General features: G+C 46.8%; 1 long non-coding RNA gene across 1 annotated transcript; it reads right to left on the bottom strand.

The window, feature by feature from the left end:
- LOC110401644 lies at positions 316-19,707 on the bottom strand. The gene is made up of 4 exons (XR_002440508.1): positions 19,519-19,707; positions 10,286-10,383; positions 6,877-6,967; positions 316-3,428 (listed from the first exon to the last, which is right to left on the bottom strand). It is a non-coding gene; the product is annotated as an uncharacterized LOC110401644 (long non-coding RNA).

The following is a 21,424-nucleotide window of genomic DNA, read 5'->3' as shown; positions in this document are numbered from 1 at the left end:
GCCACAGTCTGGAGGTGGTAGAGTCACGATCCCTGGTGGTGTTCAAGAACCATGGAGATGTGGCACTGAGGGACATGGTCAGTGGGCATGGTGGGGATGGGCTGACTGTTGGACTAGATGATCTTAGAGGTCTTTTCCAACCTTAATGATTCTGTGATTCTGTGATTCTGTGATTCTAGGTGGAGAGAGTGAGTGCTGTGGGCATGAGTCTGAGTTGAGCTGTGGAGGAGCCGTGGAATAGAGGGCAGCAGTGGGACAGCAGCTGCCCCAGGGTTCCTCCAGGCTTTTAGTCCAAGGCACTGCAGTTACACCACATCCAATCAGTCTGTTGTAGGCATTTAATAGGCTAAATGGTGTAGTACATCTACAGAACATACATTAGTTGAGTATTATGTACAGGTGGCATTTTACAAAATTAGAAAGAACAGAAACAGAGCAAAATCCAACAATGTCTTACTCCATAAAACTTCCTTTCTGCACTACATGAAATATTCTACAAGCTGGACTAGAAAAATATGACTGAATGTCTTTTTTTTTCCTTTTTAGTTTCTACAAAGCTTTTCATCCAGAAAAAAATACAAAACAATAACTGAGTTTATCAGAGAGACAATACTTGCACACAGACAAAGTAAGTGAACATTCATAGACCTGCAAGTTGAATAAATAGGGCTTGTTCATATAAAACAAGTTTCTCTCTATCTTGCTCACCTACTTTAGGGCCTCTGGCCCATGCTCAGAAAAATAAAAGCAGGAGGAGGAGTTTGGCTTTGCGTGGTGGTTAAACTGGGGCCACACAGCTTCAGTGGAAAGCTGAGGTCTGAAGCATCCATTTGCTTCAGCTGAAACACTCAGAGGGAGTAGCAGAAAGAGGAAACAGGAAAGAGGGCAGTGGTGGGGCTGGAAGAAGGAAATCTGGCATTTCTGCACAGGCTGCAGCACTGTGTACGATGAGCAAAAAAAAGTAGCATCGTGTGGCTTTTTGACAGGGTGGATGTTGCATTTTGTTGTTTCTTTAGGAAATTTATTTAGGGAAGTGCCATTGACCTCAGGTGGAAATGGGATAAGGGCCATCCAGAACAGGAAGGGAGGGAGCATCTGAGAGCAGATAGAGTGCACATAAAATGAGGGGAAGTGTTCCAAATAACTGGTTTTCCTTTTACAAAGTGAAAAGCAAATCAAGTGACACGTCTGTCGTCATTCCCCACGGAGCTGGGCAGACGTGGGGTCAAGGAAATCACGCGGACAAAAATACGTTGTCATCGTCGCTACTTTTCCCTTGAGCTCCAGCAAACTCCAGCCAGTGCTAGGGCAGCATTTAAAGGGCACCCTGTGCCCAGGCACAGCAGCCAGGCACAGGAGGTGATCCCAAAATCTTCTGCTGCTCTGCCAAGGTCTGGTGCTCCCACCATTGTGAATAATTTGGGGAAAGGTTGCGTAAGGACGTGTACATCAGAAAGGCAGAACAAGTTTTATATAGGTTGAGAGAGCAAAGTTAGACTTCAGTATCACATTATACTACACTACGCTGCTTATAAAAAGGGTCCTAGATCCCAAACACCCCAAATAATGAGCTATAATTTTGTACATAAGTTAATGTTGCTTTGAAGTAAAATAGTCTCTTTCCTTTGTATTAAACATTCATTGCACAGAATTCTTTGTAAGTAAATATATTAAATTTGGTTGCTAAGAAGGTATAAACTTATCTAATTAATATATCTGGCCAGTAAATTTTATCCATCATCACACAATTGAAAGTTTCCTTTAGAGAAAAGTATTACTGGAGAGAAGAATGCACTTGAAAGTGAACTCAGGAGTTAATGCTGGAAGAAATCCTGTTATTTCATTCCACCCACAGCAAGCGGCTTCTTCCGGCTGCAACATTAATTGGAAGTACAGACCCTGTCCAGCCCTGCCGAGATGGAGGTATCCAGCTTCATAGCTCGCAAGACTCTTGTCACTGAAGCAGTTGCACCCTTTGAGAATGTGCATCATCTCCACCGACACTGTCCAGGGGGTAATGTTTTGGGCCAAGATCATTACTTCTCCTGGTATGGTGCCCAGAGGTAGGGAGTCTCTGGAAGGTCCCTGTGCAGGAGCAAGCTCGCCTCTGTGGAAATGGCCCTCATATCCATCTCCAGACAGGGAGACAAAGAGCATCCAGCAAAGACCAATATGTGCGGAACTCATCCCACTGTGGGCTGCGGTCTTGGAGATGGCTGTATGACCAGAGCCGAGGGGTTGGGCCAGGTGAGGGTTCCCCAGGGACAGGCTGGAGGCTGGTGTGCGTCTCACCACCCTGGCCCTCTTCCACTCTCACATGTGGCTTGGAGAGGACCTGGCACTGGGTGAAAAGGCTCCACAAAAGAATGGGGAGATTGGGCCATGCCATGGAGCTCCCTTCACCCACATAACCACTGCGTGGCTTGGGTTGAGGGAGGAAGAGCTGAACCTCTGCATCCATTTTATACACAAAACATACCAAAGGAATAGTTACGACAACTTCTATGAACAAGGTGGGACAAATCCAGCCTAGGCAGAAGCAGGAGCCATTTCGCTGCCTTCGGTGAAGAGCACAGCTGGACGTGGTCCCCAAAGAGTGCACAAACAGCACAACCCACCCAACCAAATCTACAACGAACAGCCTCACTCCACGAACACCAGCGACTAGCTATTCCAGTTCATCAATGTACAGCAAGGAAGGAAGTGTTTCTGAAACTTCTGAGCCTTACTGAAAAGACATTTAGCACAAGGCTGGTTCACCTCAATTTGCACAGGTTGGCCAAAGGGAGAGATCTGCTCTGATCTGCACCCAGGCGGCAGCCTGGAGATCCTGCGTAGCGATGGAGGCTAATCTTACACTTGCATCTCTATACAAAAGTTACAAAATCAAATGGTGACATTATATTACAACTATTGTCCATAATATCACAGTGCTAGTTTTAAATGGCTAAAAACAATAAAGGTTTTAGATTTAAGACACCCCTTCTGGAGAAATGTAACCCCTTGGTCCTGCTGTTGATACCTGAAAGCAGCCTTGCTTAAAAAAGGTAAATCCAATGAAATGTGCTAATTGAAATTAGGAACATTTTTCCTTTGTAATCTCAGCTCTATGGCGCATTTACTAACACGTCCCTTTGTTTCCCATGGACAAACTAAACAAATAATATGAATCTCAGCCTGAAAGTCAAAATGTTGAAATGAACAGTTCTAAAGCCCATACACTTCCTACCATGTACTAACTAAATAAAACCCTTGCAGACTTAAATACAGATTAGTTTGACATATCTTCAGAGTGTGTTAGCTTGTCAGCAACATTCACAATGAAGTTTCACTTCTGAGGCCATGGAATTCCTACTCATCCTTTTCAGTTCTGCTTTCGAGAGTATCTGTGCTGTCTTCCACTGCTGGAGCTGGATGCACTAAAGTATCTGCAAAGAAACAGCTCATCAGTATTGATTCCCCCATTCTGTACAACAGCCTTCATGTGACTCCCTGCTCCATGAGGCAGATGATCTGCTGGGCACTCAACCCTGAAATTGGTAATTTGTTGTACTTGCAAACCAACAGTTAAACCCGGAGTAATGTACTCTGAGTGCATCACAGCCTGACTTCACAGGGGACTTCAGACCTCAGGATGGGTATTAATGAGACGAAGTGATGACCCATTTCATTAAAAGCAAGACAGCCACAAAAGTGGGAGGGCTGCTTGCTGTCTAAGTGCTCAAACGTTTGGTCATGAAGAAGCAGCAACTCCTAATGTCACTGCACAAAAACAACACAGAGGCCATAATGCGCCTCTGGTCCAAGCCATAGATTGGGTCCTATTTCTTCTTGAATGATACAACCCCGTGGTTGCCTCTGCCTAGGAGGTGTTGACTGGAACAGTAGGTGATGTGACACCTCAAAATCAGACCTTGCGTCATTGCCCCTCTGAAGGCACGGGAAGGTGCATCCTGCTCTCCATCTTAGCTGCTGTCTCTGGGCATTTGTGAGGCAAATGCTGTTGCACTGAAATGAAAACTGTGTCACTCTTTAAGGGGAAAAGAGAGCACTGCGATGGAAAAAAAAAAAAAACAGAAATAGAGTGCAAACTACATTAATGAGGTCTTATCTTTAGGCATACTTAGCCCACAGTGACACTATTATCGTATCTACATATTTGTGAGCTCCTGTTACACTAATGCACTCCTGGGACACCATGACTCTTTGAAGGCACGCAGCTGTTAAATACTCTACTTCTAGGCTAAGAGATAGGGAGGTAGAGATACACTATAGAACAGGGTTATTGTTTCCTAGAGTGAACTGCTAATGTGCAGCGCATTGCTTGTTGGCCCTGCAAGTGGCCAGCACCGAACGTGATGGAAACACATCAAAAGCCTCAAGGACTTGCTCAGTCCTCAGGACTCCCCTCTGTGTGCAGGTGTTTCTGTATACCCGCTGTTATTTGGTTCTCTGTTGAGCCTGAAACTGCCCTTTCCCTATGGGGAGCAAGGATAAAACTGCTCATTCAGACCTTCCAGATCCATCTGCTGCTGCTGCTGCTGGACGCAGACTCTTTGGTCACCGTGAAGACCCTTGTCCTCTGCTGATTTCAGGTCATCGGGAGGCCAGCGCAGCTCCCCACTCTCCACCTCGCCAGACTCAGTTGGCTCCACCACGATTGATGGCAGCCTCTTGGACAGCTTGGGGTACTTCTCACGTGAGTCTGGGAAAGCCTGGTGAGACACGTGGGGATATTCCTGTCAAAGCCTTGCCTGAGGATGTGTACTTAGAGCAACTGTGGTACATGCTCCATCTTAGCATCCTTTCTACACCTGATGTGCACTACCATGTCCATCAAAAAGCACCTTCAACCTGGTGCAGACTGACTTATGTGATCCAACATGCATAATGAAAACAGAGACTTTGGCAATAAAATTCACTATGTTGCCAAATCCTCGTGTTTCATGGTATGTTTGCAGAACACAAAGCTCGTTGCTGGAATGCTAATCTACCTGTATGCTGCAGCCCTTGTGGCCACTGTCCTTTTGCTCTGATGTGATTTATTCACATTTTTGTGCAGTGAGTTTATTAAGAAGCCACCGTGCTGCAGAGCTATTTTCTGTAATGTGAAACTGTATTTTATGATGCATTCATGCAAACAGGTAACCCCAGAGATCATCTTTACACAGAGGATAGTGTGAGTTATTATTTCATTTGTCACATTGAGTCTGAAGGTCAAACATTATGTAGTGATTAGAGCTTGAAGCTGAACAAGGTATTTTTAATGAAGGATATTATAACACATAGATGTTATTTCTCATTTTCAATACAGCTGGTTCACTGTAGTCCCTCAGGGTACCTTGTTTGTGGGTTTTTTTTTTTGCTGGAGGCTACCACTGAACTGAAGGAAAACTCACTCCAGGTCCTCCAGGTCGTTAACATCACACAAACTTTTCTGCTGCTTGCTGAATCCTTGTCTCTTGGCTTTTCCATTGTCCACCTTGTGCTAATGGGCTGTAAAGTTCTTTGTGCTATCTGAGTTTCCAGCCCCAGCCATTCTATGGTTCTATGATTCAGTATCCCCCAGGACATTGCATGTTGACCATGGTGGCATAATCCACTGGAGGTGTTTGCTCCATGACTTTTGCCACCTCCCTTCATCTTGTGAGCTGCTCTTTCTGAGAGCTCATGCCTCACTTGTTCCACTCAGCACCAGTGCTGCCATGGGGACGCGAGACTGTGGGAAGGGACAATTCCCTTCTAGCATGTCTGTAAAGCAGCAAGCACATTTTGCTCTTTGCTGCAATGCCTGTATCCGACTGCATGGCTCAAGATGAGGAAGGATAGTAATTCTCATCCTCACGCTCCTGCTCCCCTGGGTATTGTCATAGGGTTTCATCACTGCAAACTGCATGAATATGGAAAATTTTATACACTATTGTTAGCCTTGCAAATTGAGACACAATTAAGAAGGACTTTTCTTGTGCAGTTAGACCAAGGGAATCACTGAAGTTAAACCTCTCTAATGCTTCGCAGAGCTGCACTCATAGGGGTAAAACTCATTCTGATCAAGGATATGCTCACAGGCAGCTCATGTTGACTATCAGAAAAGTTCCCCTAATTTCTCATTACTCCTCTGGAGCTGTTTATAATTTGGAAGGAAACTTAGATGGCAGCTGTCTTGATTGGAATGACATTTTAAGAAGTTGCTACTATAGCCCATAGCCCCTGGCAAGGGGAGCCCAAGGCAACAAATTTCCCATTTTTTTCATCTTTCTGGAGACCTAGGAGATGACGCATACCAGTGAAAAATTGTGATTAAATATGATTATTAATGCTGCAACAAAATTTAGGCAAGGCACCTGTATAACCTCAGTGCTATTTTCAGTTGTGCTGTTCTCACACGAATCACATCATGTTTTTCCCCTGGCACCCAGCATGTACCATGTCCCCCCAGGAATGAGTCAGGAGCAGCAGGAAGCCGCGCTGTGTTTTTCTGCGGAAGCTGGAGCATGCAGCGAGTGGGCAGGAGCGGCAGGAAGAGAAGGACGGCTCTCCTGGCCAGAGGGCTTGGAAGGTGCTGGAACAAACCAAGCTCTCCCACTGAGTCACTGCCTTTGTGTTGCCTCTCATTTCATTTTGCTTTCTTGCCTCCATTGGACATCACTAAGCTGTGGATAGGAGTACTCTGCCCAAACGACTCTAACCTACAACAGTTTTCTTCTAGAGTAGTTACCTGAGTTTAGCACTGACTTTGCTCACAGCAATACATCTTGTGCCCAGAAGCAACCCAAGCCCACTGTGTTTATGGGATTATCCCAGAGCAAAGGCATCCTGAATCAGGAGCACACCCAGAGTGAACATCAGGACACTTTGCAGTTCTTCCTGCAGTACCTGGCTGGAAGGGCTCCCTTCTTCCTCAGGAGTCTGACTGAGTGCAAATTCCTCCATCACTGGTTCCCGTGTGTTCATCACCTCTGTCATGCTGCAAAGATCAGAACAGAATTGTAAAACTCAACTCTGTGCTTAGGCCCACGGTTAACATAACAAGAAATATATTGCTCTATTAATTACATTGCAGACAGTCCTTTCTAAGCAGCTCCTGAATTATTCCCTTGCCTACACTTCCTCTCTTGGGCGCATGCGCCTGGGGTTGTGGTCCCCACAGTGTGACAGTGTGGCTGTGCCACTAAGCCTTGGCTTAATCTGCTGCATTTTTATCCTAAAAAAGTGCAAATCAGAGGTTCAGTATCAACCTTGAATTAAATTTTCATTGTGTTTCTTTGTAATGTATTTGCCCTTCCCAAATGTCTCTTCCACTTTCTTACCAGCCAGCACTTGTTTGGTTAATTCCAGACACACCATCTCTATCAGTGTCTAAGGGCCAGATTTGCCATAGTCTTTATTTCCCTGAACACTCAGAGAAGTGTTGAGTGGGATTTTCAAATGCATCAGGGAAGGTTCGGCACCTAAATCTCATTTCAATCGAGGACTTGGGAACCTAAGCTGCTTATGGTCCCATTAGCCACCCCCTGTGCTGTTTGGCACCCAGGGCATGCACCCAGCATGTGCCACACACTGCCCAGGCTGTGGCATGCAGGACATGGGCGCCACCACCTGCCACACAGCAACTCCCATTAAGCACGACTAAATGCTGCCATTAATTCTGGTCCTTCTTTGCACATACAAGGCTCTTTTGTCAAGGCTTCTCCTGTTGAGAAATGCAAACTAAAACATCTCAAGGATAGCTTGTTTCAGGCTTACATTACCAGTTACCCCACAAAACTAAATTTTACAGTATCTGTAATTACTACAAAACCCTTCACAAGGACTTTAATTAGCCATAGCACAGAGCAGCGTGGTAGCACATAGACTGTCATTCCACTGCATCATATTTAAGAAAGAGCATTGCAGACCCAGGAGATGCTTGAGCTGAGCTGTGGGCCAGGGCCTGACCCTGTAGGCATCAGCTTACACCCATCAGCTTAGAGAAAGCCCTGAAAAACCATCCAACATCAAATGAAGCAGCATGCTTCCTGCTACACACATACAACGGGAGAGCAGAACTGGGCTATGAACTTCAGCAAGAAGATGGACCAGCCATTGTTCTGGCCATGCTCCAGTCTAAGCTATCCTTTCCAGGGTTCGGTGCCTCATCTGCTCTCATCTTGGATATCATGGAAAGGGACTGGGATGAGAAAGTGCTTGTGTGCCTAGAAATCATCTCAGAGGCTCTGTGGCTTTATGAAGACTTGGGCTTGGCCATCATGGAGAAGACACGTCTCACCTTTGTGTGCCCTGGGGGTCAGTCCCCGCCAGCCAGCAGCAGGTTGCCGGGCTGCCCACAGCTTGCTCATTTATTTTAACAGCATTTCAATATGTACCGACTCTGTAAATCACTTCTACATCCTTGTTCCACAGGACATCAGACATATACATCTACATATCCACTTTCAAATGTGTAATGAGAGCTCAAAGATGTTGTTAAGACCTCATGAAATTCTATTATTGAGTAATAATGGGCTTTGTGCTTCCTGAAAACCACATTACACCCTGCAGATTATTTCTAAATGATAAAGACAAATGGTTCTGGCTAGGAAAATGGTGACAGTCCTGCCAGTGTTACAGCAGATGCCTCTGTGAATCAGCTCCCAAGCTGCTGAAGCCCAGGCCATTTGAGAAATCTGTGCAACTTAAGGGTTTGATTGAATAGGATGGCAGAAGTGATTGTACTTGATGCATTTCAGAAAAGAACAGGGGGCATGCGATTGGCAGAGGAATCGGGCTTTAGCTGAAACAGATTAATTGTTCTCAGTCTCCACTCAGAAGCACTAAAGGAAAGCAGAAGAAACCTACAGGGGTTAGGAAAGTAGTGGTGGTCCCAACAACCTTAATCAGGTATTTAACACTAAAAACAACCAGAAATAAAACAGTTGTGAAAGCGGCTGCAGATCAGTTAATCTGAAACTCTGAAATCACTATAGGACATCACTGAATTGTTTATAAAGTCAAGAGTCTGAATAAGGCAGATGGGTGCTGCTTAGGGCTTTTTTAGCTGCAATATGATTCATGTGCAGGAGAAATTTTACCTCTCAGACAGTTTTGATAGAAAAATATTGAGCTACTTTTCCGGCTGCTTTTATGTGAGAAATTCTAACGTACAACACAAAAGTGGCTGATACAAGCAAATGGTTATAAGAACTGCATTTCTTTCAAAGTGAGTCTTGCATTTATGTTATGTATGGTAGCTGCTGATATCACCAATGACATACAGTAGCCATAGTGATGCAAAACAAGGCAATAAATAGCATTTACAAACAAAGAATAAATTCTCTTCTGATGGATGAGTCACCTACTCTGAACCTTAACATTCTTCTAGCAGTGAATTAAGAAATGCATTTACTTCCCCTAGGTTTAATTAAGCTTAAATATACCAATTATGAAAAAAAAAGAGCAAAATTTATTCTTGCTTTTCAGTGAGAACTACAGTCAGAGATGATTATCCTAAATGCAACTGCTACAGTGGCAGGACCGTGCTATCCTGATCTGTTTCGAGGGGCACGGAGCAAACAAACAGCCCACTCTGCTGTTTGTGCTTGCACTAAGAAGGTCAGTAACATGCAGAGCAATATATAGGCTGACAAGTGCTAAACCACTGACTGCGAGAAACAATGCACACATTTTTATTTTGGTTTCTGAACAGAGGGTAAAATTGACCTGTGAAATTCCTGGTTGCAAAACTGTACTTGAAGGAAGACCAGTTTCAATGCTCAAAGCCATGTAGCATTTACGTGGATACAGAAAACAGGTGGGCTGCATGATGCAGGCAAAGATTTCCTTAAGAAGTGGGGCAAAACCACCTCTTCTCTGTAGCAGGGATCAGAGAGCTGCACCAGTGCATTCCTCTACCCTAAGCTATCCCAATCCACCATGTCCCAAATTGTTGAATGGAACATTTGCAGCCAAGATAGTCCCCTCTCAGCCCCTCTGGCAATTCATATGCCAGTCAGACTTTGCAGGGATAGAAATGTGCTGTAAGCTTGCGCTGACAATAGACAAGTGTTTTCTGGCAGCAGGACTGCATGTGCACTTTGCAGCACAGCAGCGAGAAGCTTACAGCCCACAGTTCCAGCTCAGGATGGCTGGCAGGCTCCATGGCCGTGTGCTGTGTGTCCCAGCCTGGAGGATGCCCACAACTGCACCAAACTGGGCCCAATCCTGTGCTCATGGAGTCCAGCTGGAGCACAAGACTCAGAAGCAGACAAATGGAAGTATGGGGCAATGACAGAAGAAAGGACATTACCTTCAATCACATAAATGGGCGTCGTTTCTGAAAACAGCTGCAGATGTTCACTCCTGCTGACAAAGTGCTGTGCAGGCTCTGTCAAATCCTAGAAGTGCCTGAAAGAGATGATACGACGGAGTCAGAATGTAACCACAACAAAGCTGGCAGCATGTGGGAGAAGGAGTACCACGGTGAGCTTGCTGCTTCAGGAGGAGCCAGAGAAATTCCTGCTTTGGAGCTCTGGGTAATTTTCTACACCAAATGGGAAATGATCTCACCTAGGATGTAGCTTAAAGCATACAGTGTGGATTACCCAGGCTGAAATACCTTGCAGTATGACTCTTTTTATGATGATAAGCCTTATTCCTTAGTGTAAGCTACATAAAAAATGACGAACCTGGGAAACACTGCAATTCTTTCATAGAATCATAGAATGGCTTGGGTTGGAAGGGACCTCAAGGATCATCAAGTTCCAACCCTCCTGCCACAGGGAGGGTTGCCATTCATGCAGGAATTTTCAAGATTTTTGGAAAATTAGAGAATAAAGATGTATCTCCTCGTTTGGCAGGCTTTGCATGCTTAGTGAGACATGGTTCAAGACATAAAAATATGAGATTCCTGCTCTTGAATCAACTGATCAACATACAAAGAAAAAAATAAGCTGGAAGAAGGTTAACTGAATTACACTGCTGTGTATTTCTTACAAATGTCATGGGAGAAGCGGTTTTTGCAAAGGTCTTCTCCAAACTGAAGATAATACTTTCAGTAGTATCAGGGTGGGGAGCCTGGTGAGCAGAGGTGAGGATCCCACCATTTCAAAGAGTGATTCACCGATTTCTTATGACTTTCCTGTCAGAAACTCTTAGCTGAGGAGCTTGAGAAGGTACAGAGATGAAATTTAGTCAGTATCTGGGCCAAAGATGATTTTCTGAGAAATTTGTTTTGCCCAGCAGCTTGCCAAATACATATTCATGCCAGCCACAGCTATTTCCTTGGATGGGAAAAAGGTGTTTTCAGTGAAGTGAATGGCACTAGTGTATATATTTTATATCCTTCAGTGGTTTGGATACCAGCCCAAGTGATTAAACAAATCTACCTGCTCTGGAGGCCTTCCCACCACGATTTATAACACTGGATTAGCCACACACTGTTTTATTGTTGGTTTGTTGTTTTTTTTTTTGCAAAAACAGAGAAAGATTGTCTGTTACACTCTAGGCCATGCGTATTGCAAACTGGGGAAGCAGAAAATCACATCTCCATTCCCAGAATCCAATTCAGGAGGGTTTCATTCTTGTCTGGCAATTTTCCTTCTCCCGCAGTGATCAAACCAACTCCACAGAGGCTGGTGCTTTGTCCCTTAAAAATTCATGACTACACTCAGCCCTTGTCTCTCGTATGGAAACCAGAGAGCATCCAATACCATGTCATGCAATACGCTGGGAAGAAGATTTTTATCCCATACTCATTACAAAACAGCTGCTTTTAAACCCATGAAAATTCAGCAAGTACTTATCTACCTTAAACCTCTCCTTTGGAAAAGATTAGATGTCATAAGAACAGTTATTACACTGAGTCATCTCTCAGTGAAAGACAAAATGGCGTAAGAGGGAACGAGCTGGGCACCAGCTGGAACCCAAGCCAGCCCAGCTGCTAGTTAGGTAGGTGCCTGGGTTTTGTTATATGAGGATCCATGCAGGACTGAATGACCTAAAACAACGCCTTTTGCTTTGCCAGCCTCAGTAAGGACTTTGGGGTAGAACTGAACCAAGACCAATCCCTTTCCACAGCTGCGGGGAACTCTCTGCTATGAAGCCTGCAATGAGAGGGGACAGCAGCTGCTGGGACTCAGCTACTTAAAGCTGTAATGAAAATAAAGTTGTCTGAGTGCTGCAGAGTGGAGGAAGTCCCTTCTTGCAGTCACACAGCCGTATTTCACAATGGAATCACTTCTTCCCAATCAGTATTTTGGAGAGTTCAGTGTTAGCACTGTATGAAACTACCAGAATGCATTTATTCTCTGAAGAGTAAATACTCACTTTATCTACCTAATACATGTGATTATCTTCTTTAGATGACACCAGAGGAAACATTAACTAATACCCTTCCTTCTACAATGCTGCTTAATCTTTTAAAAACCAGCCATGGCTATTGAGGCCATGCGATGAGCCTTTACGCAGTGGAAATTGCCAGGGAACAACTCCAGCAAAGCCTTGCTCTGCTTACCTCTTCTTACACCTTTCGACCTTCTCCACCTTTGCTGCTTTGCCGATCACTCCAGCCCTGTCTGCTTGGTACTTTCCAGTACAGAGCTATTTGGTTAGGGAATATTCCAATGAGCCGGTCTGCTTAGGAGCACAGCACCAAGCATGAACAGATAGAGCTACAGGAACGACAGTAGAGATTGTTCCACCTGAGAAACCAAGAAATACCTCCACAGTGGCCTCTGTACCTGGATCTATGGCCCTCCTCCTCCCACCCCACAGAAAAGGATAGATTTCCACAAAAAGTTTCAGGCTGCATATTAGGAAAAACTTCTCTGAAAGAGTGGCAGTGCATTGGCACAGGCTGCCCAGGGAGGGGGGGGAGTCACCATCCCTGGAGATGTTTGAGAACCATGGAAATGTGGTACTGAGGGACATGGTTATTAGGCATGGTGGATATGGGTTGGGGTTGGACTGGGTGATCTTAGAGGTCTTTTCCAACCTTAATGATTCTATGATTCTATACTTCCACAAAAACAACAGGCACTGAAAGGTGCCCTCCAGACTTCTCTCTCACTTTGGGGCCAACTGCCCGTTTGGAGCTCCTACATCAGGAAGATGTGGTCTATCTCAGAGGAGTGGTCTCATCTCCCATGTGAGGACAGCCAGGAGCATTTGGAACAGGTGTGTGGGGAGCCCAGCCCAGCCCAGCTCACCCCTGGGTCATGGGCAGCCTTCTGTTCATGACTCACAGAAGGGGATGCCTTTCCTTGGGATAAATTCACTGTGAGTTGCAAAATAAAGTGTTTTTAAGGTGAATGCGCTTTGTCAGCAAGAAAGTAAGAACTGGTCGCAATTCTAGTGGCACAGAGCTCCCTGGCTGGGAGCAGCAGCTCTGACACCGGGTCGCTTGTATCTGGAGGCAACCCCTGCTTGTTCCCCAGCTGCCTCACTGCTGAGGACAGCTTGGTGGCACATGGAAAGCAGAGCTCAGGCACCAGCGTGTGCCATGGCTGCAGCAGGCAGGGCTGGGGCGAGATCAGCAGCCGCAGCAGGACAGCCTCCTCCTACCCGCTTCCCGAGTAAGTCATTCCCCACGGAGTGCGGATGGAAATATTATGATAACAGCCTAACAATGTCGCATTGAAGGTTCACCTTGTAACATAAATAAGTGTAGATAGGCAGCAGAAATTGGCCTTGAAACACTGGTCTGTGTGCAAAGGTATCATTTCTCCCCTTCTTATTACAATGGGGCAATCCCAGGGGTTTTTCCAGCCCTGTGTTTAAATTGTGAGCACTGAAGTCTTGGAGCTCACCCACACCTCAAACAAATGGGGACCTCAGCTCTGGCCTTCCCATCCCCCCCAGCCTCACCTCATTACAGACTCTGGGTAAATGGAAACTTTTCTCCATTCAAGGAGCCTAGTCTTCATGTGTGCTACAAACAGAAAAAAAAAGTATCTCCTATTGATTACGAGGAGAACTGGAACAGGCCAAAGAACTGTGTCGAGAAAGAGAAGCAATGATCCACTTCTTGATTTTTGCAAACAGGAAACTTGACAAACTACTGTGAACTCTGCTCAGCAATTTCCAATAAACAGAAGCTTTCTCCACCTAGAAGAATGGGTGCCTTATTTGGGCCACTGTGCTGCAGCAGATTGGGCTGTCAACTCAATCAAGGTGAGTGTGTGGGCGATGTAGGACAGAGCTATAGTTGCAGTGGGTGAAGGCATGAAGGGGCTGCTCTCATTGTACCAGAAGGTGCATGTCCCTGTAAGGAAATGTCAGCATTTTCTAGGGCCAGGTGTTTCTATTCCCTGGCCTCTTTTCCTGGGTAACTGGCAACAGGACAAGAGTTAGCAGCCTTAAGTTGTGCCAGCAGAGGTTCAGGTTGGATATTAGGAAATCTTTCTTCTCAGAAAGAGTGGTAATGCATTGGCGAAGGCTGCCCAGGGAGGTGGTGGACTCACTGTCCCTGGAAGTGTTCAAGAAATGGTTGGATGTTGCACTGAGGGACATAGTCTAGAGCGGTCACAGGCATGGGCTCGTGGTTGAACTAGGTGATCTTACTGGTCTTTCCAACCTTAATGATTCTATGGTCCTATGACTCTGTGGATCCGATTTTTTTATGCCTAAGTTTTATGACCATCTACAAGCATGGAGCTGTGGCTCAGTCCCCGTAGCACTTCAGGCCACATGGGTGAATACCTACTGAGCTCACAGATGGGAACTTGGCTTCTTTGTTTCCTCTGATTGCACATTTGTAATGGACGTATTTTATGGAGTGTTGTGGGTTCCATGGGACTTGAGAAATGTGAATTACAGCATGGACCACTGAAGATAAATGTGCGTGTGTATGAACTCCTATTTAAACCTCCCACTTCTTTTTGGATGCAAATCTCTTTCCTAAGCAACAGAGAAGTGTGATATGTGTCAGAGTCTGGAGATTAGAGATCTGTTCTTTTCCTTGTTTCAGAAGCTCTTGTCTTTGGCCGCCCACACAGTACTTGAGTTCTGCTCTCTGCAGGCCAAAGCTGCCTGCCTCTCTTTGGCACCGCGAGCTCCGAGGAGATGTCGATCTCCCTCAGGAAGCAGCAAGATGAAATGACTCTCAGAGTGGAGGAGCCAGCATTTCAGCATGAGACACAGCACAGAGTTGGGGAGAGCGAAAAGGGGTGGGAGGCTGCTATTTCCAGACCTCAGTGCCTCCCTCCTCTAACTTCACCATAAGCAGCAGTTTTACTGTTCCCGCTCCAGAGAAGCTGCTGGGGTAAATATCACCCTGGGGAATTTCTCAAACACTCATCTGTGGACTACCAACACTGGAAAACACAGGCTTGCAAAGAGCTTGGTGCCGGTAGATCTCTCCAGCTCAAACTCCTCAGCTCCCTTGGTGGTATGGTGAGCTTGAGGCTGACCTTACGCATCCCCAGCTCTGAAGCACTGCAACTGCACGCAGACCTCAGCCTTAGGTTTGTTGGAGTCGCTGAAGTTTCCACTGGCCCTGCTTGCAAAGACAAGCAAGACTGATAAATGGCCAAAAAGAAGGAAAAAAACTAAAAGAGGAGCACAATGACCACATTTTCATAGTTGCATGGTTTGGGGGTGAATTTACTCAAAGCTTTAAGCAAACGATGTTTGCAGTGCACCTAGTAATGAGCACTTCTTTGGTGGGCTTTGCTTTTTCTTTTTTTCTCTTTTTTTCTTTTTTCTCTTTTTCTTTTTTTTTCTTTTTCCCAATTTTTCTCTTTCTTTTTTCTTTTTCTCTTTCTTTTTCTTTTTCTTTTTTTCTTTTTCTTTCTCTTTTTCCCTTTTCTTCTTTCATTTTCCTTTTCATTTTTCTTCTTTCATTTTCCTTTTCCCTCTTTCCCTTTCTGATTTCCTTTTCTCCAACTCTCTCGGCACCCAGCTACCCAAGCTCTGCAGCAAAAGATGCCCCAAGGAATGGGCCCAGCCACAGAAGGGAGCGGGGCTGCCAGCCATGCTGCAGGGCCAGGGCCGAGGAGCAGGCAGCCAGGAAGCGTGTGCGGAGCAGCGGAGGGAGGGAGGAAGCAGCAGAGCAGATGGGAAGAATGACTAAGCGAGCTCCTCTGAATGCCTGAAGACCTCGGTATCATGGAAATCTCCACAGAGTCCTTATGAAGCATGTGCCAAGAGAAAGTTTGGATTTCTTTTTTAACACTGGATTCAGCAGCTGATTGATGTGAAAGGACCTCATTAAGAAAACAGTCCCATTAAAATTAGAGATAAGCTGTTAAATGGTTTTAGGGGTATCTTCTCTGGTACATGCTGTGCAAATACTGTCTCATTGAGAGCACACTTTGGAGATCAGAAATGCCAAGCAATGTTTCTGAGCTATGCCCATGCAGTGAACCTTGAACTGGCTTCAATTTTTACAAACAGCTTTATGAACCGAACACCTTACAAATAAATACAGCATTCTTTCTAAGTCAGAGAAACAATTTCTAAAAAGAATCATAGAATCATGGAATGGTTTGGGTTGGAAAGGACCTTAATGTCCACCCAGATCCAACCCCCTGCCGTGGGCTGGTTGCCACCCACCAGGTCAGAGCCCAGGGCTCCATCCAACCTGGCCCCAGGGATGGGGCATCACTAAAAGGCCTCAGAAAGGAATCTTATAGAATCATGGAATTGTTTGAGTTGGAAGGGATCCTAAAAGGTCATCTAATCCAACCCCCCTGCACTTGTTTCTGTTTCCCTGGAATATGGTGACTCTTCTGTCCCTGCTGTCCCACAATTTACAGTACCTGTGGGATTGTAACTGATGAAAATCAGCTTCCTGTGCTTCCTTCTGCTATCCCTTAAGTATGAAGACTGCTCCAAAAGAAACGCCTCCTATTTTATTTTGTTGACCCACGATGTCAGAAGCAGATGCTGGTGGTATGGCAGCAGAGATTGAACCTTCCCATTAATATTCCATTACTTTACTTTTGGAGTGACCTACATCTTTCTGGATGGCTCGGAATTCTACAGAAGATGAGTGGGGAAAACGTGTCTTAGAATATCAACTCAGAGCAGGTGATGGTTGGGTGGAAACATCCTGGGAAATGGGTTGCAAAATGCAGGTGTCTTTCTGGCAGTGTGAAAGAGTGCTCTGGCCTGTTTGTCTGTCACTGCAAGGTAACGGAATAGGGCAAGAGGTTAGGTAGATAGAATAGCATTTACTTAAAAGATAAACTAATTACTTCCTTGTAACCTTGGAAAAAACCGAATATGGTGTTAATAGTGCTGTGATGTGATGCAATATTGAGATATTTAGCACAGAATTCAGCACAGCCAAAGCAGCAAAGGTGTTAAAGGCCGATGGAAAAATAAACTAACACATTAAAAAAAACATACAAACCCCACACCACCACCACCACAACAAAACCACACACACTCCTAAGCAAAAAAAGACAGTGAAAAGATTTGTAATGCTCCTTACTGTAATTGGCAGCACAACCACAGGTGTCACAGCCCCACAACCCAATGCCAACAATGCAGCTGTATTTCCCTAGGAATTAAAACTCTCTAACCATTACTGAATTTCCAAAGTATGGGAAGTTGCCCCAGGCTGAGAAGAAGGAAGACAGGAGAACACTGTGTGCTATTGCCATAGGGTTGGGCATGATGGAAGGCAAGAACAAACTGTAGATTAAAATGAATTATTTTTTAAAGTGCAGTATTATTTCTTTGAATGAATCCTTAACATTGAAAGCATATGTGTGTTAGTAGGGCTGCGTGTCCCTCTGCAAGACTCAGTACAGGTGATGCTCTCTCCTAACTGTGAAGGAGAGGTGATCCTGGCTCCTAAGCGCTTGCAACCAAAGAGGGACAAAGGCTGGAACAAGGGCTGAGAAGATTTTGAGGACCTGCTTGTTATGGTCAGCCCTTTTCATTCTACCTGAGTTGTTACTGGTTGGTGGTTTTCCTGGGGCTTGCAATAAAATCTTCCTTTGAAGAAGGAAGATGCAGGAAAGTGATTCACACACGGCTTTTTCCAGAGAGCGCAGATGTCTGAGGAGCGAAGGGAAGGGCACAGCTGCGAGGTGATACAGGGATCTCTGATGTCCCCGCAGGGCTCCTCCTGAACACAAGCCATGGGATCTACCCTGCAGCCAGGCTGACCGACCCCCAGACCAGGCAGATGTGGGTAAATGGCCCCATAGATGGGGACATCATTTCAGAAATGAGAGCCAAGGAACGATGTCTGCCTGTGACACTGTGGGTCTGACACCTGATCTGTGCAAAAGCCTGTTGCTCAATACAAAGAGATCATTGTGAGGAGGGAGGGAAAATTGTGACTATATTTGCACATTCATTTCTTCTGGTAATGTACCAGAGACGTTGGAGGAAATTCCAAGTGATTGACAAATTGACAGGCTGGATCGGGAGAGCGAAGAAATCGGGTTGAGTCGCTCCCTGTTTGCTTGTTTTCCCTCTGCAACCATTATGTCGACTCTGAAAACATGTTCTTTAAATGGAATATTAATTACCAAAACCCTGAGCTGTGAGCAGTAGTCTTTTCTGGGCACCAAATTTGTTGCTCATTAAATCTAAGAGATGGAAAACAGTGCCTTGGGACCGGCGGTTTGTAGGCAGATCTCCCCGCTTCACCTCCAGCTCCAGGCGCGGTGCTCACATCTGGGTGCGGGAGCACAAACTTCTGTGTTCTTCAGTACGATGCGAACCTACAGCCAGGAGTGTTCCCTCCGCTACAGGACTGCATTGTGGTCAGGAAAGAACTGATGGAAGCAAATGTCTCCGCGCGTTGCTTATTGTGGTTGGAGGGGTTAATGCTATGCGCAGCCCAGCCCAACTCCCCTCCGCGCCTGCAGCCGTGTTCAGAAACCGACAAACACATCTCTGTCCCAGACGAACCGCGAATTTTTGTGGTACGTTCATTTGGCAGCAAGAAAACATTCACACCCCTCGCTCAGAGAGCAACACAGTCCTCATTTACCGGGGAAAGGGGCTCTTTCTTTCCATACAAGTCACCGTGTGTGTGGTGCTCACCACCTGACGGATAAAGCAAGATTCCAGGGATCTCTCCCCCTGCTCAGCGAGGCTGCGAGCAAAGCATCGTTGTCCTAAACGTGCATTTCGGTACCCGCTGCCTTGCCTCGAAAAACCCCGAAATAACAGAACAACTGAAGCGAGCGCAGAGCAACAACTCCCTCCGTGCCGCTCTCATTCATCGGGATTCCTTCACACAGCCTTTCCGCTCGCCAAACAAGTTTTGCTTTAAAGGAGAACCCATTCTTTAGCCAGCCCCCCCTTAACACCCTTCACTAAACAAATAAGCATGTAGGAAAAATAATAACAACGACAATAATAAAAGAAGAAGAAAAGCGACTCAAAGCCGCCCTTTCTGCACCCCCCGCAGCTCCCTCCGCGGGGACGCGGCGCTCCGTGCCCGAGCGCTGCCCGGAGCGGTGCGATCCCCCGGCGCTCTGCAGGGTCCCCGCTCCCCGCACCAAGCGCTGCGCGGAACACCCCGGGGAGCAGCGCTCCGCCACCCGCACCCACCCGGAGCCCGTCCCGGCTCACCGGAGCGGAGAAGAGAAGCGAAGTGAGGCGAGGCGAGGCGAGGCGAGGCGAGGCGAGGCGAGGCGAGGCCGGCAGCCGCCCGCCGCCCATGCACGGCGGCAGAGGGGGAGCCGGCAGCTCCGTCAGCGCGCCCGCATCCTCCCGTCCGGCCGCTGGCACAGCGGCACCTCCCCGCCCGCGGACCGGCCCCGCTGCCGGCGTGGGGAAACCACTCCTCCAGCAGCGCCGGCGGGGCGGGGAGCGCCCCCCCCCGGTTCCCCCCATCCCGCGGCCCGGCACCTCCCGCGGAGCCGCGTGGGTTCGCCCAGTGCCCGTCCCACGCGCAGGGAGCAGGGCCCCCCCCCCGCCCCATCGGCTGCTGAGAAAATGTTGAATGCGCGAGGGGCAAAGTTTCTCTTTGGTCTTTTTGGGGGTTCTTTTGGCAGGAGGGATGTGTGCCCTTCCCCCATTCACCGTCCTCTCCAGAGGTGTCCCTAGGGCTATGTTAGGGGCTCCCTCCTGCCTTCCGAGCCTTCAGAAAGGGGTGGCTGAGGGCATCTGCGGCCTCTCTTATATCTGTGGGGCAGGCAGAGAACATGGGCAGCGCTGTGAGAATGGGCACTGGGGAGCAGTGGTGGGATGAAGACCTGGGAGCGCATCCTGCTGTGAAGCGACCCAAGTGCTGCGGGGTGCCAGGACCTGGACCTGCCTCCATTCCTCTGCATGCCTGGAGCTGTGGGTTCAGTCAGAGGAGGTGGTGGGTCCCCCACTTTGCTTGGCCCAGGGACTGTGCAGCTCTGAGGGACACACGGTTGTGGAGACATGGCTGGCAGTGGGAAGGGGGAGAGGAGATGTGCAACCTAAGCATCTGCTGCTCAGAGTATGGAGCACTGGATGGTCATAGAATCATATAAGAGAATCACAGAATCATTAAGGTTGGAAAAGACCTCTAAGATCATCTAGTCCAACCCCAGCCCATCCCACCATGCCCACTGACCATGTCCCTCAGTCCCACATCTCCACAGTTGTCTAACACCTCCAGGGCTGGTGACTCCACCACCTCTCTGAACACAGGAAGAAAGGAGCTCGGCCTCCAGGTTGGGGTGATTCATGCTTTGGTTTCTATACAGAGGGTGATCAGTCAGGATGTTTCCCAGAGCCAGAGCTACATGCACCAACACCAGCCCAGCAGTGGCCCTGGTGTTTGCTGTCCTTAGAAGCTGCTCCAGAACTGCGAGCAGTTCCTCACTGCTGCTTTTTACACACTCTTTTTACAAGCACATATAAAATACAGCTATCAGTTTAAATCCAAATGTGCCATATATCATTTGGGTGTATAAAGTCATAGTGTGCTGAGGATGAACTCAGCAGTGGCAATGGGTTGGCCATTTGCTTATGGCAATTTTGTTCCCAGGCTCGTAACAATGATTTACTCCAGTCTGAGGATGGGACAGTTTGAAGGTTAGATTTATAGGGTGATGTTACAACTGACCTCTCAGTAACACTGGGAATTGTAGGAAATGTTCAAGAAGAAGGTGTCACTGTGAGTACAACTCCAGGGAGATTTTAGGGAACCCATGTGCCCCAAGGTTGGTATGAACAATATTGGACCATTCTCTCTATTTCTCTTCTTCACTCCCATCAACTTGCTCCATTATGCAATTTTTTCCGAAGTTTGTTTCTCTGCCTGCTGTGCCTCAGCAAAGTGTCGGTGCCTGTGCTCCATCTTTCAAAAGGCGAGATGAGACTGGGGCAGGGAGTGCCTAGTTTCAGAAAAAAAAAGGTGTGTGAAGTAATGTGACCTTTCTTTTCTCACACAATCCCTTGTGATATGCTCTGTGCCTCTGTCAGCTCAAGACATCCCCATGGCAGCTGTTGGAAAAGTCCAGATGAAGCAACCAGCATTGCCTTGGCCACCTGGTGCTCC

The sequence above is a fragment of the Numida meleagris genome, chromosome 6 (genome assembly GCF_002078875.1).
Source record: "Numida meleagris isolate 19003 breed g44 Domestic line chromosome 6, NumMel1.0, whole genome shotgun sequence".
NCBI lineage: Eukaryota > Metazoa > Chordata > Aves > Galliformes > Numididae > Numida > Numida meleagris.
This window is presented reverse-complemented; position numbering and strand designations above follow the sequence as displayed.